The following is a 22,931-nucleotide window of genomic DNA, read 5'->3' as shown; positions in this document are numbered from 1 at the left end:
GTTTGGCTTTGCTTTGGTTTATTTTTTCTTTTTGGTGAGACTGACAAAACGTCAAGACTGAAAGATATATCAAGAACACATTTTCCAAATGCCAAAAAACAAGTGACTTGCATGTTGCTTACACTCTAGGATTTGAGATTGTTGGGCATTTTAGTACTCCTTCTCAGGCTGGCCAGTCCCAGTTCTGGTCTAATTGTCATCACTTAATTCAGTTCCAAGACGCTTTTCATCATTATCAATCCGTGGATGAATAAGAGGGCAACAGGAACGGATGACTGGCTCTCCAAGGCAGCTTCTTGAGCAAACAGAACCCCGTAACTTCCATCTTTATGTCTCTTACATACAAAGAAGTCTTACAAGCATGCCTAGATGCTACTTCTCATTAATTTGAGGTTAACCTGGATACGATTGTTTAGAATCTGAATTGAAGTTTAAAAGACTGTGCAGTCAAATCCTTGGTTAATTTCAGTTCAATTCATTCTTTGTGATATAGACATGAGGAAACATACATGCAGATGTTTTCCAACAGAATGCTTTTTAGAAATTAAAAAGAATTGATTAAAATCTTTAACATTCTTATAAAATATTTTTAAACTAGCTGAAAAACATGCCAGTTTTTTTTTTTTAGCCATCGGGTGGAATGGGTATAAATGTGAGTAAGTGTACCGCTGATGAAAGCTAGGGTGATGTACACTCTCGTATTTTATTTTCTTTCCACCTCTTCCCCTTTTAAAGAGTTGGTCTTCCAGTCGCTGACATACTAAGCTGATCTCATTGAATATGTTCACATGCACAAGTCCCTGTCGTCCTCCAAAACAGAGTGATACTGAAGTGTATTTATCAAACAAGTATAGACGTCTTTTGGCTTGGTACCTACCCAGACTACTAAGATTCATGGTCTCAACAACCCACTTTGAATTTTATAAGGCAAATGTAGTTAAAAAAAAAAAATCAGTTCTTCTATTTGGTGGTAGAATAACCACAGCTAGTCTGCTGAATTTGTCATTGTCCAATGTATAGGCTGGTTTTCCTGGGGCAAAACCCAGGTTTTCCTGTACCAAAGCCGGATAAAGAAAAGAAACAATAGCAGCAAGAGCTACACTATGAAATAGGAGAGAGAATGAGGCCACAGGGAGCTGCTGGAAGCCTCCCTAAGAGTTTACTTGGTGTGTTCTGGTCATGTTTTGGATCATAAGAAACATTATTTAAATATTTCTTAAATATCCAATACAGCTTATTTTTATTATACTAATACAAGGATTGAGAACTATGTGGCAAAAAGATGAAATGCATTTTCGAATGTCTTAGAGAAATCTCCTTATGATGACCTCAGTTAGCTAAATCATTCCAGCTGGAGTGAAAAACGGAGGGCTGTGTTTATTCTTTTTCCTGGGATTTCAACAAATAAAAGCACTCAGTTTTTATTATAGACATCATCATAAATGTTTGGATATACCCAAATGATTCGTTTTTAGTATGCAGAAATAGATGAGATCACCTGGCTTTGTGGCATGTGAGTTTTCACCTAAAATGTTTAAGAAATGATTTTTTTTAAAGCATCCCATTAGCTCACCTAATCACAATTCGTTATCCTATGTTGTGGTCACTGAAATCAATTGAGAATTGACATAATTGATACATAAGAGTACATCTGTATTAACCAGATTTGGGCAGAAAATTATTTTTCAAGGGCCCTTCCTGAATGAGAGTCTATCTCATTCTCAATAGCTCTATGAGTCCTATGGAAATGGTCCTCACTTTATGTCATGAGTAGATGGGTAAATTAAGACCTCTTTTTATTTTTTAGTTCCTTCCTTCCTTATTTTTGCACAGACCAGTAGCTTATTAAAGAAGACATGTGTATTCTTTGTTTACTTTTCTATAAGATAATGACATGTAAAGAGCTTAGAACAGGGCCTGGGATATAGTAAGCACTAAGTAAATATTACTTATTGTTGTTGCTGGTTGTATATTTTTAAATCCATGAACCACATAAAATAGCCTAGGTTCTTAAAATTTTTATGAGAACCTACTCTTTTTTTTTTTAAGATTTTATTTATTTATTTGAAAGAGAAAGAGAGAGCACGAAGGGAGAATGAGAAGGAGAAGCAGACCTCCCACTGAGCAGAGACACCCCCCCCCCCGCCGCCACCATGCAGGGCTTGATCCCAGGACCCTGAGATCGTGCCCTGGGCTAAAGGCAGATGCCTAACTGACAGAGTCACCCAGGTGCTTCTATGAGAACCTACTCTTAAGCAGGACATTCTTTTTGAAGAATAACTATCATATACCAACAAAACCATAATTCAAAAATTTTAGTTGGTATTCTTGCCTGAAAACCAAATGGCAAGTTTAATTTCGAGGCCTATTGCGGCTTCCAAACTTCTATTATTTATAATATCCACAGATCTCCAGAAGAAATATCTTTCCTTTTATTTCCTGTTTTAGGGCCCCTTGAAACATTCAGCCACTTGGGCATTAGCATTTGTTCTCTTGTGTGAACTTGTCACACAGTTCACTTTTCACATGTAGGACACTCTGAGAAAACAGATATCTGTAAGAGAAATGGCTACAAAGTCTTGATGCCTCCAGTAGTAACGGGGTCTGCTGCAATGTCTGTTTATTCTGGTCTGGTCTTTAATAAAATATGCAGACTTGCCTTGACAACCACTGCAACACAAATCATAGATGTGCTTCTAAGATAAGGAGAAGTTATTTTTTATTAAAGGAACATTCAAAAATATGTTAGATGTACATAATAGTGACTCTGGCAGAGAAGACACAACCCTAGCAATGTGAAAATTGGGGTTAATGACTATCGTTTTATTAAAAACATAATATGGAAATACGCCTCATTTTTATTTTGTCTGATATTTTCTATGTAAGTTTGGAGTTTATTTGTGAAAAGTGAACCCCAAAGAATTGAAAAAGAACCCCCAAACACTCTATACCAATTTCTAAAGAGCAAATTTAAAACATTTCTTCCTTGGTTATTGTGAGAAGATTATTTATACTTTATATGTCAGAAGGATAAATGACTCAGGCTTCTGTGGCCTCAATTAGTGTATTTGGTGACCGAAATCCCATGGAATTTGCAGTCTGTCATACCTATTTCCTTACTTTCTCTATTCAAAAGTATACTGTCCTAATTTATTTTTCTCAATTAATTTTGGTAGAGAATAAAAGAACAATAAAAATGTACTCATATAGGCTATAGAATTGTTTTTCTAAATTGTTGGCAGAACTTAAAATGCTTATAAATCTACAAGCTCAGAAATATATACATATATAATAGTTTTACTGAAGGAATTACAAAGGGGCACCAAACAGTTTTTTTATTTTAATTCTGATTAATTTTTTTTTAAAGTAACTATGTAGGAAGTAACAGCTCAGAGGACCTGGGGGATCTGGGTATAGAATAACTTTTCACCAGTTGAGAGGATCAAATTCTTAAAGTCTATGACAGGAGAATTCCAGGTTGGGTAACTTAATAGCTTATGGAGCTTATGGAGAAAACATAGTTTATGGGGTTGGGGCCAAGCCTGTGTGAATCTGTAAAATATTTTACCCTCATAAAAGTGAAAATATTACCAATGATGTTATTACATATTTTAAATTGGTAATAATAAAAACAATTAAATTAAGATTTTTCACTTTTGCTGACTAAAATGTCTTCAGAATCTCTCCCAGAGTTCCAACAATTGCAAACTCGTACTCCTTTGTTGTACATAAATACACATCTATTGGGACACATTCTTAGTGTATGACCGTATTTCCATAAAATGTTTAATGCTTTTTTGAGCTTATGGATTAGAGGCATTGTCTCCTGCTTGCTATCTCCCAGTGTAGGCTCAGGAACAAGAGGAATGTAGATGCTTGAGATGGAGAAACTTCTGAAAGCCTTCATTAACCTACTAGGCCTAGATGAGTAGATGTTTCTCAAGCCTATTCCTCTCTCAAAGCAGGTGTTTCTAACCTGGGACATAAAAACTACATCCTAAGGCACAAACTGCTTGGATCTCCCTCCCCTTGAAGCAAGAACCCAACAGGATTGACCCTGAGCCCTAAGATCCCCTGAGGTGTTCCAAGCCTTCACACAAAAGCAGTTCTTCTGACTGTGCATCCATTTTTCTTTCCTTTCCATTTTCAGCCTCAGTTCTTACTCTTTTCCCCTCTATTATCCTCAAGTGGGCTGACTGGGACTTTGTACGTACTGCTTGGTATTAAGTTCACATGAGTTTGGAAAAGATGTCATGAAGCAGCTCCATACGTGACTTTTGCAGGTGCATGGCTGATCACAGTTAAAAACTACCATTATGAATCATTTAATACGATGCTAATGAAACAACAAAATTATTAATGAAGGCTATATGTCCGTTAAAAAGCATTCCCTGGTTTATACGGCTAATGTAAGCGTAAGTGTTAAATTCCCTTATTTTTCAACAGTTGAACAAAACAAAGAGCGACTGGACTAAAGTTAAAAGCTGGAAGGTCTCTGAAAATGTCTGTGTTTGACTTTCATCTTGGGAGACAGGACCTGTACGTTCTTCTGGCATAGTAGCAGGGAGAGCTAGAAGTGTGATCTTCATAATTCTAGAATCTCTTTCTTACAGGTTAATCAAGTAATTTGTGTCCCTCCTCTTCTGGGAGTCTTTGGTCAGCAATTAGGAGAGTACAGGGTCATGTCCATGATTTCTGCCATGCCAGCATCTTAAGAAGGGCAGCTCAGACAAATCACAAACCTAGGGAGCACCTCTCCCTGAGTCCTATTTTCAATCATTCCAAACCACGTCCCTCTTTTATTTAAATATATCTATATGGTGATTTTATTTTACTTTGAAGCTGACTTGGTTTTAGGCAAACCAGACTTAGGGAATAGGAAAAACGAGTATCTTGTTCCTTAGGCACGATTTTCTGATGATCTTTAGCAAAGGTGTTCCAACATCAGCCCTAAAATGAAATGTTTCATTATTTAGCTTAGGTGAAATACCATAATTCATTTCTATTTCTTATTATGGAAAATTTCATATGTATACAAATAAAGGTAGAATAATACAGTGTAACCCCACAGATGCATTATTTAGCTTGAGCAATTACCAACCATGGCCAGTCTTAAATCCACACCACCCCTCTCCCTCCCCCATTATTTTTAAAGTAAATCCCAAGTATATAATTTCCTACTAAATATATCTGTGTATGTCAGCAATCAAAAAGTACTAGTAGTCATGTGGCACAATTTTTAAAATCAAGACAACCTACTGATTACTGGTGATGTCTTTTTTTTTTTTTTTAAAGATTTTATTTATTTGTGTGTGAGTGTAAGAGAGAGAGAATGTGTGCATGTGAGCACAAGCCGGGGGTGGGGGCAGAGGGAGAAGCAGACTCCCCCACTGAGCTGGGAGCCCAATGTGGGACTCTACCCCAGGACCCCAAGATCATGACCTGAGCCAAAAGCAGACGCTTAACCGCTTAACCTTCTGAGCCACACAGGTACCCTATTGGGGATGTCTTGAGACAATTTAGAGAAAGCTGAGTAAGCACTTGGGGGAGGAGGCCGGTACACATTTTGAAACCTGACCAAAGGGCATTTCTGGTTGGCCAGGTTCTATTAGGAGGGAGTGTTAGGTAAGTCATGGGTATTAAAAAGAAGGATATTTGGGCAAAACTGAGCAAAAGGTAGGCTGGAAAATCCTCAAGGAAACAGGCAAAGAAATGACAAAGTATAATTGTTCTTTAAAAGAGAAGCAATTTTATAAGGGTTAGATTTTAAGAAGGCAGACTATTGAAGCTTGAGGATGACATTTTAAATCAACAAAATTGAGAATATGGGAAATTTTATAGGACAAGTGACTTGGTTTCCCCAGCCAATAATTTGCAAGAATGAAAAAGAGAGATGAGGCTTGGTTGAACTTATGTCTCTTAAGTCTCTTTGATTCTGTATCAATCAATGAGTGTGTGAACCCCATTTGAGACAATCAGGCCTATGTGAACATGGCCTAGATATTCGATATTAAGAAAATGGTTCATTTAAGGTGTGATAATTTGATTTCTTTAAGACTTATCTTTGTGAGATAGATACTGAATCCTACATGGGTCAAATTATATGATGACTTGAATTTGCTTGGAAATAATGTAGTAATGGTTGTGGTAAGGGTAACAAGGAGGAAAGGTATGCATGAGGGTGAAATAGAACAGACAAGTATCAGTAGTTGTTGAAGTTTTGTGAAGACAGAGTGTTCTTGTTCTACACGCAACTTTGGAATACATTAGAAATGTTCCATATTAAGAAGGTTTAAGTTTCCTAGTTTAGAGCTTCTACATGTATTATTCTTTTTTTTTTTAAGATTTTATTTATTTATTTGACAGAGAGAGATTACAAGTAGGCAGAGAGGCAGGCAGAGAGAGAGGAGGAGGAAGCAGGCTCCCCGCTGAGCAGAGAGCCCGATGCAGGACTCGATCCCAGGACCCCGAGATCATGACCCGAGCTGAAGGCAGCGGCTTAACCCACTGAGCCACCCAGGCGCCCCTACATGTATTATTCTTGATATCTCTCCAAAAAGTCTGAAAGCAGAAGGAAGATACTATAAATTCCTTCAACCAACCAGAAATTTCTATTACCTAGCATCTTTGTGTTTTGATAGATGAAGTTAACAATAGAGTAAGCCTAAGGTACACTAAAATATTAAATCATTTTCAATAAAATTTGAATTTTAAAATGGATCTTGCTGCATTCTTATTCTTTGAAAATTGTCCATCCATGGCAGGTATAATCTCCTCTTAACCAGAACACCACACTCTCTAATTATGTAACAGTTTTTCTCAATCCTTAGCTAGACAAATGAGACTTGTAAGCAGAATTTTTCTCTTCTGTGTCTGTGAAATTTATGAATATCCATGTGTGCATGTATCCCTCCGTGATTTTTGGAGGACATCTTAGAGGTTGGGGTTATTATTCTGGAATACTTATACACAGAGAGGTCCACTCACTTAACAAAGAGTAATTACTGAATGTAGGGCCCCAGGAATAGTATAAAATCAGAATCTATATGTGACTATCTGCCCCACCCAACCCAAATCCGATCTACTTTGCAATTTATTTAAAGAACTGTTGTTCTGTTTGTAATCACATACTGTGGTCTAAACACATCATTTTTAGATCTGTACTTTAAAACACAAAAAGGGTTTGTTTAGACAAACACTGGTAAGCAAGAGAGCACTAATGCTTCTGCCTTTGATTGGAATGAAGCTATGCTTCAGTGAAATACCAACCAATTTGTAGGGAAGTGTCAGAAAACCTACTAATTTGGTATTATGCAGATCAAACCACCAGTTAATTTATTGAACTTTTCCCTTTCCTAAGGCTACCGATTGGATCTGTAATAGCTTCACGGACAAATGACTCGTCATGAAACTATTTTAATGACTCTCTGAAGCCAATATCTAGGATGTGTTCCCTTCTTCACAGAAATTAATTCATCATTTGATTACTGTTTATCAAAAATAAAATATGTGCCAAGCCACACATAGTTTTGTTAGATCTAAGGAGGAAAGAATCTTTCTGCTTCAATCTGTCTGCGTCCCATCTTCGTGGGTGGGATTAGAGATTGTCTCCTGTGTAGATAGGCATAGAGGGACCCTGTCCCTTCTGATGACCGCAGTTATGGTTAAGAGACACAGAGAAGCCCAAACAATCAAGTTTTCTAGTCTAAAACCTCCACTCTGACCATAAGTCTGTTAATTTTTAAGTCTGAAGTCTCATTTTTTTAATGTTCTCATTAGTAATAATCATATATGTGACAGCCAGCCCTATGCTAAGCCCATCACATATACTAAATTAGTAACACCCTCACCTTTGGGTAAGTAGTATTATTATCCCCATTTTACAAGTGAGGCTTGTAACTCCTCTGATGCTCAAGAGGATTGAGTAATTTGCTCAAATAGGAAACCTGATAAATAAGTGAGTAAGCCAGGATGTACAGCCACACATCAAACTGCAGAGCCCAGCTCCCTAACAGCTTTCCATCACCACTGGGTACCTACTTTTTGTTGGACACTATTCATAACAGGATACTGTCTTCAAGACATGGAACTGAGCAGGAGAGCTCAGTGTGGGAGCTGGGGCAAACAGAACAGGTATCATGGAAGAAGAATAGTATGACTCCAGAGAGAGAGAGGAAGGGGATTCCAGGCAAGAGAAATGGGATGAGAAGTTTGGCCCCAGTTTTACCCAAACAACTAGAGTCTACTTTAGCTCACATGGGATATCTTTGTAGAGTCTGGCTAAGATTCACCTTGACTGCCAGGTTGAGGAGTTTGAACTTTCTGGAATTCTGGTGTAAAGAGTAATGTAAAACATTATATATGGTGTCATTCTTCAAAGGGTGGATACTGCTATAGTATTACAAAGTTGTTTGAAAGGAATTGTATAGCTGGTTGGTTTTTGTCTACATTGATACAGTACATGAAGCATTTCTATTTTTTCTTTCAGAGAAATTCTATTTTTTTTGTTTTTAAAGAAAAAGTTTAAGAAACAAATAGCACCCCCCAACACACACACACACACCACCACCACCACCAGTTACCCCTTCAATCAAAAAACAAAGCCTGTAATATTGGGAACCATAGCCTGTGTCTGCATTTCATATCACATCTTGGAATGGGTGTCATTATTAGTTAAATAAGTAAATAGCATAATATAAGAGAGGTAAACAAAATTCAGCATACCTTTTGGTCAGTCTCCTGACTTAGGTGGAAGTGTTCACTTCCTAAAGATTGCAGAGCCACGTTCCCTGCCTGTCCCAAGCTGTGGGACCTTAGGGGCCACATACCAGAGATACAATCCACAAGAACAGCCTGCAAAGCTATGTGAGGTGTCTAACATTTACACAAAAATAAAATAAATTACACAAACAGTACAAAGATTCTCTTCCATTTGGAAAGACTCGGGAAAGCAGATTTGCCTATAAAAAGAGTTATAAATGATTAGAGTTATGACAGCTCCATATGTGTTTCATCTTTGAAACCAGCATCCCCTCCCTACCCTCCATCTACCGGCGAAGTCTGGAATAAGGACTATTTTTCTGGTAACAGAAATCATTAAAACCGCGACTCAGCGCAATGCCTTCAGCTCAACTTGGATCTAGTCAGGGCTCTAGACTGAAAATTCTGTCATTTTGTGAATTGATACTATGTGTCCAAAAGCCCAAAGAGTGAAAATCTAAAAACATAAAGGGGTATTTATACTTTCCAATGGCATCGGCCATTTGTTCTCTCCTTTGTGTGGGGGGGACAGAGTCAGGCAAGAGCTCTCCCACAGGTACTGGCTGAAGGGAGGCATTGAGCCAAACTCTTCTAGGTACTGTTCAGAAGTGTGGCATTTCCCTTAGTGAGCTACAGCCTTTGGAGAGTCCAGGTTCCCCTTGCTTGTGGGTGTTCGGGTGAAAAGTCATGTCCTCCTTTTAAAACTTGACTTAAGTGAACTCTGGGAGATGCTCCTCACACCGATGGGTGGCGCCCGTGACCAGAATAGAACATTGACAGTCTCAGGACCCTTGATGGTTTCCCCTGCGGGGGGGGGGGGGGCTAAAGATGTTATTTTTACTCTGGTGACCCCTTGTCAAACTGGAGAACCACTCATGGTCATTTCCAACCGGGGCCCTGAGTTATCAGCTATGTGACTGAGCACAGACTGGCAGGGATTCCTACTGCAGAAGCATTTTTTAAAATTAGCTTCAGGAAATCTGAGTGGTCCTAACTAAAGATAAAAACCACAGAATAGATTATCCTATTGGTGTGGAAATCTTAAAAAGTGCCAGGTTTTCTATCTTAACAGTCTAACTACATACTTTGCTCTGCCACCTTCCTTTTTTCCTTTCCACTACTCCAGTGGTGTCTGTTTTGAATTAAAATGTAGTTTATTCCTCCCTTTGCCCTATCACACACAAATATCATTTTGAAGTCGAAAACATCCAAATTTTGTCCTCACACTTTTACCGAGTACCCTTAGCACCTGACTGAAGATCTAGACAAAGATACCAATTGAAAAAAAAAACCTCACCACTAAATATGGCGACGCAACTGGAATAATATGCAGCAATAAAAAAGACCCAACTATTGATACAACAACTTGAACGGATCTCAAGAATGTTACGCCCAATGGGGGGGGAAGAAATCAACCTCAAAAAGATCACAGATAATATGATTTTGTTACTTAACATTCACAAAACAATTAAAATATAGGGACAGAAAATACCTCATTGACCAGGGAAGGGAGAAGGAGGCGAGTTTGCTTGTAGAGGATTCGCACAAGGGAGAACTTCCGGGTGATGGAAGTTCTGTATCTTGGTCATGGTGGCGGCTGCACAAATCTGTGCATGTGAAAAAATAACGTGGAAGCCAGGCATCCATTTTGAGCACATATGTTGCACCAACATCAATTTCCTGGTTTTGATCTTATATGAAAATTACGTTGGATGTAACCATTGGAGGAAACTGGGTCAAACGTATATGGGGCCTCTCTGTGTGACCTTTACAACTTCCTGTGACTGTATTACTTCAAAATAAAACGTTAAATATGTGTAAGTCCACCAAAACATGGATCCCTCTGTACAGCAAGTATAATTAAATATAGCATAGTGACACATGCCAAAAAAGTGTCTGAAATTTTTTTTAAGTGTGCTCCTTCTAGAAAATTGCTTCAGAAACCCAAAAGAAATAACATAGGGATGATGTGTGTTCTCGGGTCTGTAATAAAACCACCCCGTGTATGCAGTGCCCTGAACCATCTGATTGCTTTTCAAGCACTCACAAAGCCCGGGTGGAAACAAGAATGCTTTCAGTTAGTTCACTTTCACAGTCAAGATCAGTCCGATCATACAGTTTATAAAAACATTTTGCGTCTATGGACCACATTCCTTCCATCTGGAGAAAGTGCAGAAAATAAGACCACAGCATGAGTATAGCCCCACGTTGCAGGCAGGAAATCTTCCTTAACACGGAACGGGCTGCCCTCCCCCTTCCCTCCTTTCTCAGTTGCTCTCTACTTCTCTTTCCGAGTTCATCTCACTCACTCGCCTGGTTTCTCTAGCGCAGTCCCAGCGAAAGCAGGCAAGCTTGGGAACGGTGCCTGTCCCCCAGACGGCGGCTGCCCGCGGTCCTCCCTGGCGCGGCAACGCAGCTCCTGCTCCCGCCGCCGCCCGCACGCACCCAAGGACGGCGGGGCAGGATGCGTGTCCCTGGTGAGCCCCCAGCCACCGCTGGAGATGCTGCAGGAAGGTGCCCGGACTGACACTGCAAACACCCCGACGCCCGACCAGCTGTCGGCCAAAGTTGCCTCTTGGGGGATTACATCTTTTTTTTTTTTCCTTTCTTTTCCTTCTTTAACATTTTTATAGTACCCCGAGTGTACCCAGGGTTATAAAATTACGCCAAAACAAAGAGCAAAGTCCTTGTCCTAGGAGTATGCAGTGTAAAAAGGCGCAAATGACGCAAGGCAAAATGACAGGACAAACACGGGGCGGGTGGGGAGGAAGTTACCCTGAAATGTAAGGTAGAATCAATAAGACTTTTAGTGGGCCCAAAAAATGGTAAAGCCAAGTCAGGACTGGGAACAATAGAAGTAAAGGGTTGCAGTAGTAGCCCTAGGAAGAGGGATATTTTGGAGGGCTTATTACACAGAGCCATTATGCTCATCTATAAGGTAGGTAATAGCAGTCCATCTAATTGGAAAACCAGGATTTCTTATAACTGTTTAAAAAACACCCCAATGCTCACCATGTGCCATACATAATTTTATTTTACCTTCCTAAAAGCCTCATGAAGTAGGAAGTGTTTCCCTCATTTTATAGGTGAAGAGAAGGAAACAGTCAGGCTAAGACACTAGCTCTCTCTGCATCACTCAGGTAGGAAGTGAGAGAGCCAGAGTTGGAAGCAGCCAAGAGCCGAATCCAGGAAACCCCACTGTGTGATGGCACAGGCCTTCCTTTCCACACACCCCACTTCCCCAGCCCACATGCTTAATTGTGTGCAGTAACACACACTGAATAAACAATTTAATTAAACAATATTTATATAGACTGTCGGCAGTGCATACATTCACTTTGCAGAGGCCTTTCATATTTCAGGGAAAACATGCTTCCCTGAAGAATAAGTACTATTGTAAAAAACACAAGAGGGTCATTCTCCTTCCTTCCTTCATTCAGCCAACACGGATGGGTAGCTGTTTGTGCCGGGCGCCATGGGAGGCCCCACAGAGACAAGAATGACCAGAAGAGGCAACGAGGAGAGAAAACAAGGGAACTGGAGATGATGTTCATTTTAATAATGGATGCACACTAGATTTATCAGGAGAAATAGGGGCAAATAGCCAACAGGAAATAAGGGAACATTTCAACCTTATTATTATACAGGGAATGACGTTATTCTGGGCTGGACTGTCCTGCGCATTCTTTATCCCTCTTTCCATTTCCTCTCTTCTGTTTCCTTCATTTTAGTTATGACAGAGGAAAACACACTGTCAGGGAACATCTAGTATAGACATTTGCTAACATTTCAAATACTTCTCTGGGTAGCAGAGTAATATCATTAAACAGTAATGTCTGCCCTACACTGAGTGCTCACTATGAATCAGGCATTCGTTTAAGCATTTTACATGTGTTAACTCATTTAATCCTCATAACAATCCCATGAGGTGGGTGCTATTATGATCTCATTTTGTAGCCAAAGAGATTGAGGCTCAAAAAGATTAATATACTTGCCTAAGGATATAATGCGAAAAAGTGGAGGATTTAATGTATTAACTGAAATTAGGTTTTGGATTATTTGTGGATTTCATTTACCCTTTGAATTCCCTTCCAAATAACAGGTTGACTGCGAGTATTTTTTAAGCGTGGAAATGGTGCAGAGACATGCAGACCTCTGAGCCAGGGTTGAGAGGTTGTTATGAAAGATCCCTAAAGAAACAAGAGACCCTGGGAGTTGTGTTTTCCAAGTCCGCTATCAAAAGCCAGAATCTTAACTGGCATAAACATCTACTTTGGAGCTAGGAGGTTGCCATCATTACTGTCACTCCATGCCCTATCTCATGTTATTTTTTTTAACCACATTTTTCCTTCCCGACTCTTGTGTACCACACTAAAATAAATCAAGCCACTAAAAACTAAAGTAAGGAGAGAAATCCTCCCCAGTTAGCCCTCCCCAACGAGAAAAACACACAAAAGCATTTGTTTGGAAATATTTTTTTGTTATTGTGTAGGTTGTACCTTAGTTAAAATAGACTATCCCTTTGAGAGCCAGAAAAGTAATTTGATTTTCTCATAAGGAGGACAACAAAGTCAAGTCTTTCCATTTAAGCGCAGTGTTTAAAACATTACAAGGAGTCTAAAACACTATAGTTCAGTATTATAGGAGCATAATATAATGATAAAATAATAAAATGTGTTGCTGATTCCCGTATTCAGTCATTTAGCCCCTTGTTAACACAGTTAGCTTCTGAAATTTCAAGGGCAGGCAGAACTTTGGGACCCTTGCTGAGAGGATGAGCTAGGACATCACAGACCACACCTTCCTCCCAGCCTCCTCCCTCCTAAGTTCCCAGAGTGGCTTCCACTTTCTCCTTTCTCCCTTCAGAAGGCCAGTCTCTGTTGGGAATTCTCTCCTACTACCTTTTATTTCTGCTTCATTACCTAGTCTTGAAATGTTCTCTGACCCTTTCCTGAGCCAGCTTCAGTGGTGGCATGCTCAAGCCTGAATTCTTCCTGGCTCTCAACATGCTGTCAGTATGCCTGTTTGCTTGCTTATTCTTTCCTTCCCCTAGACTAATTCATTTCTTCAACAACCATTTCTTGGACACCTAGTATTTGCCCAGGACTGCGGTAGGTGTTAGGGAAACAGGAATAAAAAGAGACTCCCTACCAGGGTTCCTGGAAGATAATGATAGTCAGTGATTGTTTGTGGAATGAATGAATGGAATTAGGTCATTACAAAAATAGTAGAAGGAAGACCAGGGGAAGATTAGCAGTCACACGAAAGACATTTGGCAATTCCATCTCTCCCATCGTGCACATCCTTCCCTGTTGGGTAACATCGTCGTAAGCCTCTTTCCTCCTTAAGTTTTTGTTTTCCTTGTTGTCTTTCTTTCTGCCAGCTTTATTGGAAGCAGGAACTCTGGCATAGAAGGGACTTAGTTCTGATGCAAGCACTGTCATTTACTACTGGGTGATCCTTGGCTCTTTCCTCAATTTCCATGGGCTTCAATTTCCTCCAGTGTAAAATAGAATAGAGATAGCAAACATCTATAGCATGGAGGTTTGTGTGAAGATTAAATGGGAGACACATTTGTAAAGGGCTTAGCTAAAAATCTGGCTTTTAGAAAGTTCTTTCCTTTCTCTTTTCTTTCCCCTACTTCCAACCCTTACCCTTCCTACAGGATGTCATCAAGGCAGTGGTGGCTTGTAAGATGGCTTGGTGATACATGAAGCATATTATTTAAAAAACTAAATTATTTTGATGAATATCAAAAAATATCTAAGTGGCCATAGATCCCATTAACTTTTGTTATTTTTTTTAATAGAAATCATTGCTTTGGATATGTAAAAATTAAAAAAAAAAACAAACTAAGGCTTAAGTTTTTTAAAAAAAATAGTTAGAAAATATGAGTAAGTCAGTACAAAGGTGAGGAGGAAAGATAGAGGAATCAACTCCTGAAAAACACTGAGGAAATAAACAATGACAATGACACGAAAGCAGAAAAACATTTAACACAGAAGTCCAAAGCTGCTGTAATTATTATGCTTGGCCTCAGCATTTGATAAACCGAGAGGTAACCATTTACCATACTATGCATTTCTCAAATGTCACTTATTGAAAAAAACTAGTTCTGGAGCCGCAAGGATTCAGTCTACAGCTGTATGATCCTGTCTTGGCTTTCTTAGTATTGGATTAGTCTGTAACGGGCCAAATGGTCAGCTTTGGGTCCCTAAAAGTCACCTTTCAGTTCTGCTCCTATAAAGTACACAGTGAAAGAGAATTGTTTATTTGGATTTAAGAATAATGAATGAATAATGAATGACCCCATAGGACTTCCGAAGAGGTTCTGTGTTGTCCAGACTGTGTATGTCTCCGTCCTGCTCTATAAATGAATATAATAATAGAGTCTATAGCATAAGGCTGTTAATGAAGATTTAACATAAAAGAAATACGGCAATTGATATATATGTGTGAGCCACTGTGCTCATTCACCTAGAACAGACTAGCCTCCTTGAGTGCCTAGTAATGCATACTCAGCCAGAAGAGCTCATCCAGCCCAGCGGCCTTGAGAATGATCTACCCCCTTACACCAATCTCTCTGCTTCTTAAAGTTTTGTGATAGAATCAGCCCAGTGAGAGCTTTCAGTCTCTGAACACATGGCATTGAAGAGTCCACCTGCTCTCCCTCAGTTTCTCTGTCCTCACCAGCTCCACCCACACCATGGACTTTCTGTAGATTCATTTATTAGCATCCGAGAAGCTGTGTTACACACGTGCGTGCACACATTCCAGGTGAGAGTCCCCCAATCTCCATACTCTTCTTTTTTTTAAGATTTTATTTATTTATTTGACAGAGATCACAAGTAGGCAGAGAGGCAGGCAGAGAGAGAGAGAGAGAGAGATAGAGGGAGAGGAGGAAGCAGGCTCCTCGCTGAGCAAAGAGCCCTATGTGGGGCTCCATCCCAGGACCCTGAGATCATGACCTGAGCTGAAGGCAGAGGTTTTAACCCACTGAGCCATCCAGGCGCCCCTACTCTTGAAGGACAGTTTGCAGTGGGGCTCATGTCCCAAACCCCACCTCTCCCCAAAGTTAAGGTCTATAAAAGGCTATAACCAAACAAACCCAAACCAGAGCCCTGGCCACCAGGCCCTGGAAATCGTGATCTAGGTGTGGCAAGTTCTTTTCATAACGTAAGACAATTCAGTCAAAACGACTCGGTCTGTGCTGCCTGGAAGCAAGTAAATATGAACATAACAATCCAGGAAATTGGGAGGCTCCCTCCCTTCTTGAAGGGTGAGACAGCTGGGCCACTCAGAAGTGCATAACAAAGAAAGCTGGGCTAGAAGTTGGGGGCGGAGGGGGCAAAGGCGGTGGAGGGGCGGACGGAAAAGGTGTAGGTAGGACCTGCCCTCCGAGGGGGTCCGCTTACACCTCCAGGGCCGCAGCTACCGCTCCGTCTCTTTTCTCAGGATCTAAGATGCTCCTGAGACCGGTAGAGATGCAGTTTTGTACTGAGAAATTGACATCAAGATCCTCCTGTTCGGCCAGGCCCAGGTATCTAAACACTTCTGCTTAGAACTGTGGCTCCGGATCTCCCGGTCCTCACCAAGCCTCTCAAGGTCCCACCTACTGCCCCCTCACTGCCCGGTACACAACACTGGCACACCACTGACCAAGCCTCCCAGGTTGGGCTTCCCAGTTTAATTCATCCTTTTCCTCTAACCAAGTCGAAAGGCGGGTGCGCATCTCCTGGGCTGTCGGCCCAGGCAGGGCACTCCCCCACTCTCCCTGCTGGATCACTAACAGGAGCTGAGAGCCCGCGGGGCGTACTCCACACCCCGGCGCCACCGCCCCAACCTTGGCGCCTCCACCCCTGCCCGTGGCCAGGGTGCAGCGCCCACCCGTGCCACGGCCAGCGAGGAGCCACTCCCTGAGCGGCTCCCAGGGCCGGGCCCGCTGGTGCCCACGCTCACCTCTCTCCCCTCTCCGGACTCCCACGGGCTCCCACCTCCCCTCCAACCCCGCAAGGGGCTCTCTACGTCCAGGCTCCCTTCTTTCTTCACTTCTTTCATTCAATCTCATATCTCCATTTCCCTCAGACTCTCACGCACTCCCGCTCTAGCCTCTTACCCCTCCTTGCCTTCTCCCCTCCTCCTTGGGCTTCTCTCCTCTCTCTGATGTCCCCTCTCCGTCTCCTCGTCTCCACAGGCCTTTCCCTCTCCGCGTTTCTGCACTTCCCCTGCCTTCTCTCCAGCGCGCTCCAGGCTTTCCAGTCCCACGGCGCTGGACGCCTCTCTTGGAACTTCGGACTCAGGGTTCCCACCACCCCCCGCCACGGCCCCCAGACCCAGCGCAGCTTTCACCTTCCTCCTCTGTTGAAGGAGACTCTCTGGGGACTCCCAGGCCCGCAGCCCCCCACCCAGGGAACCGTGCTGGCCGGGCCCAGGCAGCCCAGCTGTCAGGGACAGCGGGTCTATTTTAGGTCCAGCACCCAATGTCCCCGCCCTAAGGACATGGGCCTGCAACTTGGGTAGCATTTTCCTATCCAGATCCCAAGCTGACTCGAGCTAGGTTGGTGGCCCCGCCAGGGCTGTGGAAGGCGGTCCCAGGACACCTAACTGGAAATCCAAGTGCCTAGGGAATCTGGGACCGGGGACAGGGGTAGCTGAGTAGCGCTCCCGGGAATGGGCTACCTTGGCACAGCCACCTTTCTTGCAAAGAGAGTCAGTCCCCTTAACCCCGTATGCCCTGGTTTCCTTAATTTCTAGTCAACCCGGTCATTAGTCTGCAATAACCCACCCAAAGCGCGATCCTTTGTGAAATCACAAGAAGAATAAGGGTCAATCAACAAATAAATTACAAAAAGCTGCAATACCTAACCTAAGCCCCAGACGGTTGAGAGACCAGACGGCACACGTGTGCGTGTCCCTGTGCGCACACGCACACAGGAGCGCACAAACTCCAGTCCGAGCTGGGATCCAGCCACAAGTTTGCACACTGACAAGTCTCTAAGCCTAGCAGAAAATAGAAAAGTTTCACTCACCTGTGCCGCCTTCTACCTCTGCGACTGAGATCCAGGGAAAGTATCGGAAAAGGGTGGATTGAGAGACCCTCCTTTCTTTTCTTTTCGCCTTTCCGAAGAGTGGAAATTTCCATCATGTGATAGGGGGCAGCATCCTCAGTGTCGCATTTCCTGCGGACCCTCCCTCCCAGCCCAGCCACCAATCGTTGGGCGGCAACCTGAGATGTAAACAAAAGCATCCTCCCAGGTGGGCTGAGTTGTCCAGCTGTCCCGCTAGAGCCCAGCCTGGGAGCCGACAACAGAGAGGATCTTGGTGTGAGTTGGGGTTTTCGTTGTTTGGTTGGTTATTGGTTCTATAATTAAGTCTCTTCATGTCAATGTGGTCTTTGTTGAATCTGCCCTATATGCGGGAATAGGTGTTGATCTTCACTTCTAAGTCAGTAAAAAAGTCTTTCTGGTAGGTGATTCTAAACTGCCTCCAGGTTTAGGGTTATCAAACACGAACTTGATATCAAGGAGGAAAAGAAATTGAGGAAGGGGTACAAATGAAAAACACAGTTAAAGTAACTTTATGATCAGTGAAGTTGGGGATAAGTTGTTAGCATTTAACCATGAGTGGGGATCTTTGGCAATGTTTTTTTCTGAGACTTCAATTTAAACATTATTCCCAGTACATATGGAGAAAGAATTAGGATACAATAAATAGCACTGTAATTTTTTATTGTTTATTAAAAGCTTTAACCTACCACTTTAAGGAAAACTGTTTATATTAAAACTATTTTCTGATTTAAGCAAAATTCTTGTTTCAAAAAGGCCTGTGTAACAAATATGTTCACAACCCTCTGTTTATTTTAATACTCATTTGTTATTCTTTGGGGAAAAAATATTCTCCAAAGGAGAACTGATGCCACAGTTCAGAAATTGCTTTCTGAACTCTGGCTTGTCCAGTATCACTGTATTCAGAAGGGTAAGTCTCACTGTTTGATCATTCCATGAAAGCCTAGAACCATCTTCTCTTACTTAGAGTTCCCATTGACTAAAACACCAGCCTCACCTTAGCACATCAAAAAATAGAACGATAAGAATTACCCAGATAATGTCTGATGATCAAGAACACTCAAGAAACAACATTAATATACACATACGCATATGTACATATATACACATCAAACTGTACTAAAACCTCCAACAATGCAAATTCAACAGAAGGATGATGCAATAAATACCTTCACTGGGGTTTCCATTTTGGAGCCTAAATATGAATAAAAATCAGTATTTAAATAGTACTTGTTTGGGGGCATCTGTGTGGCTCAGTCAGTTGAGTGGCTGGCCCTTGCTTTCAGCTCAGGTCTTGGGATGAGCCCGACCTAGGGCTCTAGGCTCAATGGGGCGTCTCCTTGAAGATTCTCTCTCTCCCTCTCTCTCTGCCCCTCCATCTGCTTGTACACCTGTGCTCTCACACTCTCTCTCTATAAAATACATAAATCCTTAAAAACATAAAAAATAAAAAATACCTGTTTTATGAAAGCAGATTACTCCCTCCTGACCAATTACTGTATACCTGCATAGTTTGTCATAACAAGAAGTTTCCATTCCGAGAAATTAGAATACATCAGAATGATTTTCAAGTCCCTTTAAACTTGCTGAAACTAGATTATTTTTGTGCTCACACTTCCCATTGATTCTTATTTAATGAACATAAGTATATTTTACAAAGCTACTGAAGTGTCAAAATTAGTAGGATTGAGAGACGATTAGTGAGAGATCAAGACAGATGTGTATTCCTCTCTGCCTAACCTAACATTTATTAAAGACAAAACTCAGGTTTCTAAAATGAAAAGCTATTTCAGAATAAAACAAATGAAGATGACGTCATGCAATTCAAGACAGATACTAGTTAACTGTGCAACTGCTCAACTCTTTAATGATCTGTTCAATCAGTTCTTGGCATCTATATCCTAGTACAGAAAAGATTAAAAAACAGTGTTTCTTTGCCTAATTTGCTGGAGCCCAGTGGGTTAGTCATCTATATAAACTGTTGCTATCAGGTGTGTGTTGAGCTAAAATGAGACGCATTCATCTGTGAATCAGTGAAGTGGCGGACAAAGTTCAAGTGTATCATCTTTTGCAGCTACTGTCCATTAGAGTTAAAGAAGAGCTCAAAGCCACGTCTCCATGGTATGAGGCAACTGACAGCCCTTTATTTTCTCTGCTACAGCCCAAACCTGAGCTGCTGACAGCTCTGATGAATCTACCCAATCTTCAAAGATCTGCTTAAACCAGTCTTTGAGATGATGAGAAGAAGCCCTAACCAGCAACATGAATACATCTGCAGGACCACAGTGTAAAACACATTTGATTTACCATCAGATCATTCACTGGCTCCGGAGGTGTTAGCTTAAGTCTGAATCTCAGAGCTACCACTCTCGAGCTATGTGACCTTGGCCCAATCACTAAGTTCTTTGTGACTCATTTTCTCCTTCTGAAAAATGGAGCGCATTTCTTAATATATTGTTTTCCTGACTGAAGTTATTTTCAGATGGCCTAAAAACTCACCTAGTGGTGGAGGAAAATGAAATGTTTGCAATTGAGAAAAAAATTTATAGAGCAGATAGCATTTACTACCATCTTGACAAAGCTGGCTTGATCGAAGCTGTCTGCTCTAAAATTGTATTAACACATTAGCACATATATTAACACAAAATTAAATGAGCACATAAAAGCTCTCTTTTCTAAAAGCACATTAACCTAGGAGTGGTTATTAGTTTTGTCATGAATACTTTTCTTTTTAAGAAAAGTCTACATGGAAAAATATTCCCCCCAAATAGTCTTTTGAACCAAAGCTAATACTTGAAAACAGAGCTCTGTGTTCCAGGAAGTTTGGAAAACATTGTGTCAAAAGTTCTTATGGGATTCCTCAGAAGTTTTAATCAATCTCCCTAAAGAGCATGAAGTATTTCTCCACGACTGTGAGCCCATTTTGAAGGAACATCTCCCAGAGCTGATGATCCAGAGTATACCCATTACCAGATTTTAGCATAAATGAATGTCTGATGAAGGAATTAGAACAGAATTATTATTTAAGGCCGCAAGACAGTGCTATCAAATTCCTTGGTTTACGGACTATTGTTGAGAAGTTTGATGGCAGTGATTTTAGTAGACTTCGTATAAATATTTTTCTTTGATAGTAAACTTTTAACAAGGATTATTTTTCCAACTAATAATTATTAAAATTGGTTAAAATGCTTTAGGCTATAAAATACCTGAACATGTATTATGGCACCGGATACTAAAATAAGTTAGCCGTAATATTATTCTTCTCCCTATTTAATGAGAAAGAAAACAAAGGTTCAGGGGAGTTAGGTGGTTCATCCAAAGACACAGTACTAATAATTGGCAGACTGGAGCATGAACCATTAGCTTCAAGTTCAGTATCTTCCACAGCTCACCTTCCTTTTCTTGTGAGCATTTTCTCTTTTAAGACTGATAAGTGTTTTCCTGCCTATAATGTAGCCAACACTGAATAGCCTGCTTAGCCATAAAATTATGATTTTTAAAGTAATCACTATCAAAGCAATTATCTATCATAATTGCATGATTTCTAATGTCAGTATAATGACTTTATTTTCTATGAATTTGAGCTTGATTTATGTGAGAAACTGAGTAATACCAAGAATTGTATTTATGGTTGAATTTTAGTGTTATGTTCTATAAATGGGCTGCAATTTCTTACTGGTACTAGGAAAAAGATAGCTGAATAGATCACTCACCATCTCAGTTTCACACATGACAAAACAACTAGCAACCAGTTCTCAAAACAAAATATCAGAATAGATCTAGGCTCTCAGGAGAGCCTCATTTCCAATATTGGGATGCCAGGGGCTAAGCTCTGGGGCCCCCTCCAGGGGGTGAAAAGGGAGAGCAGAGCCCACATGTCGCACATGGATAGCTCAGAGAGGAAAATGTGCCCTGTGTGGTCAGCATTCAACACCAGCCCCAGGGACGTTAGCTCCCGTCTCTCTGGTCTGGAAATGGCATTACATGCAGTCACCTGAACAGTCATAGTCACCAAACACAACACCTTCCTTTTCCAACTCGACACTCGTGGCACGAATCAACTATAGCCATCTATACAATCCATCTTCTAAACTGCTCACTTCCCCCTGGCTTCCCAACACCGTGGTCTTCCATGCCTTCATGCCTTTGAGTGTATTCTGTCCACTTTCTGGAAGCCCTTGCCACTGACTCTGCCTGTCAACTTCACCTTTTGCTCATCTTTCTAGTCTCAGCTCACATATCACCACTGAAGTGAATGAAACCCTTCCCGACTCCAGTTATCTTTTTTCTTGGTAGGCTGGGGACGTGGGGTGGAGGTGGAGAGTTCAATGAAGGCTGGAAAAAGAGAACCAGCATGTTTTGGACGCGGAATTTAGTACTTAACAAGCAACCTGGGAGATGGATGTTTTTACCCTTGCTTTTCGGATGAGATAATAGGGACCGAGTTCTGTGGCTTGCAAGAGGTGGGAATTGAATTAGGACTCAGGTGGATGGGATTCCAAACTCTTCTCATTCCGTCCCATGATTAAACTGGGCTCAAGAAATAGATCATAATACATTGTTTGGCCCCCGTTAGACTCTGGGTCCCTCAACAGCCAGTCTCTGTTATTCTGATCTGTGTTCCAAGCATTTGCCATAGCATCTGACACTAGGAACTCAGTACCCATAGCCAATGAGTGAGTGAGTGAATGAAGAAAGCTCTATGATTTGCGTACTGTAACAAACACTTTCTATTCCTGAGTTATTAAATGAAATGATCTGTGATTTATTCCTAAGGATAATCTGTATCTTCTCTCTATTTATTTTTTCGTAAGTCATGAGGCACCACGATTAGGTGTCCAGCTGTAGTTTTGGTGCCCAGAGAGACAGTGATGAAATCTGCCAGGCCACCAGCTACTCTGACGTGCTTTGCACAACTGGTGTTTGAACAGGGACTGACATTGATTTGACATCGCCAGGTAACACAATAGCATGGCGGCTTTCGGAAAATGATATCAAGGTAGTCTAAAAGCAAATTTTACCCATGTGACATTCCTCCGAGAGTTAAAAACTAATTCATGTCAGTCTTAACTTCATATTTTCTTTATCAGGAAAAATCAAATGAAA

At 41.2% G+C, this 22,931-nt stretch overlaps 1 protein-coding gene and 1 long non-coding RNA gene across 3 annotated transcripts in view; one reads left to right on the top strand and one right to left on the bottom strand.

Moving 5' to 3' along the window:
* Positions 1-17,920, bottom strand: part of SLC38A4 (solute carrier family 38 member 4) — a 63,978-nt gene extending 46,058 nt beyond the window's left edge. Inside the window, exon 1 of the mRNA XM_004765589.3 lies at positions 17,790-17,920. The gene's annotated coding sequence lies outside the window, so the exon portion shown is untranslated. The remainder of the gene's footprint in view (positions 1-17,789) is intronic.
* A 66-nt stretch (positions 17,921-17,986) lies between these two features.
* Positions 17,987-22,931, top strand: part of LOC106007141 — a 30,509-nt gene continuing 25,564 nt past the window's right edge. Inside the window, exon 1 of one of the 2 annotated variants that reach the window (XR_001181709.2) lies at positions 17,987-18,083. This is a non-coding gene — a long non-coding RNA (uncharacterized LOC106007141). The remainder of the gene's footprint in view (positions 18,084-22,931) is intronic. The other variant, XR_001181708.2, reaches the window with a different exon arrangement.

This window comes from Mustela putorius, unplaced genomic scaffold (assembly GCF_011764305.1).
Source record: "Mustela putorius furo isolate JIRA1106 unplaced genomic scaffold, ASM1176430v1.1 tig00537227_pilon_pilon_pilon, whole genome shotgun sequence".
NCBI lineage: Eukaryota > Metazoa > Chordata > Mammalia > Carnivora > Mustelidae > Mustela > Mustela putorius.
Note: the sequence above shows the minus strand (reverse complement) of the source record. Positions and strands in the feature narration are given on the sequence as shown.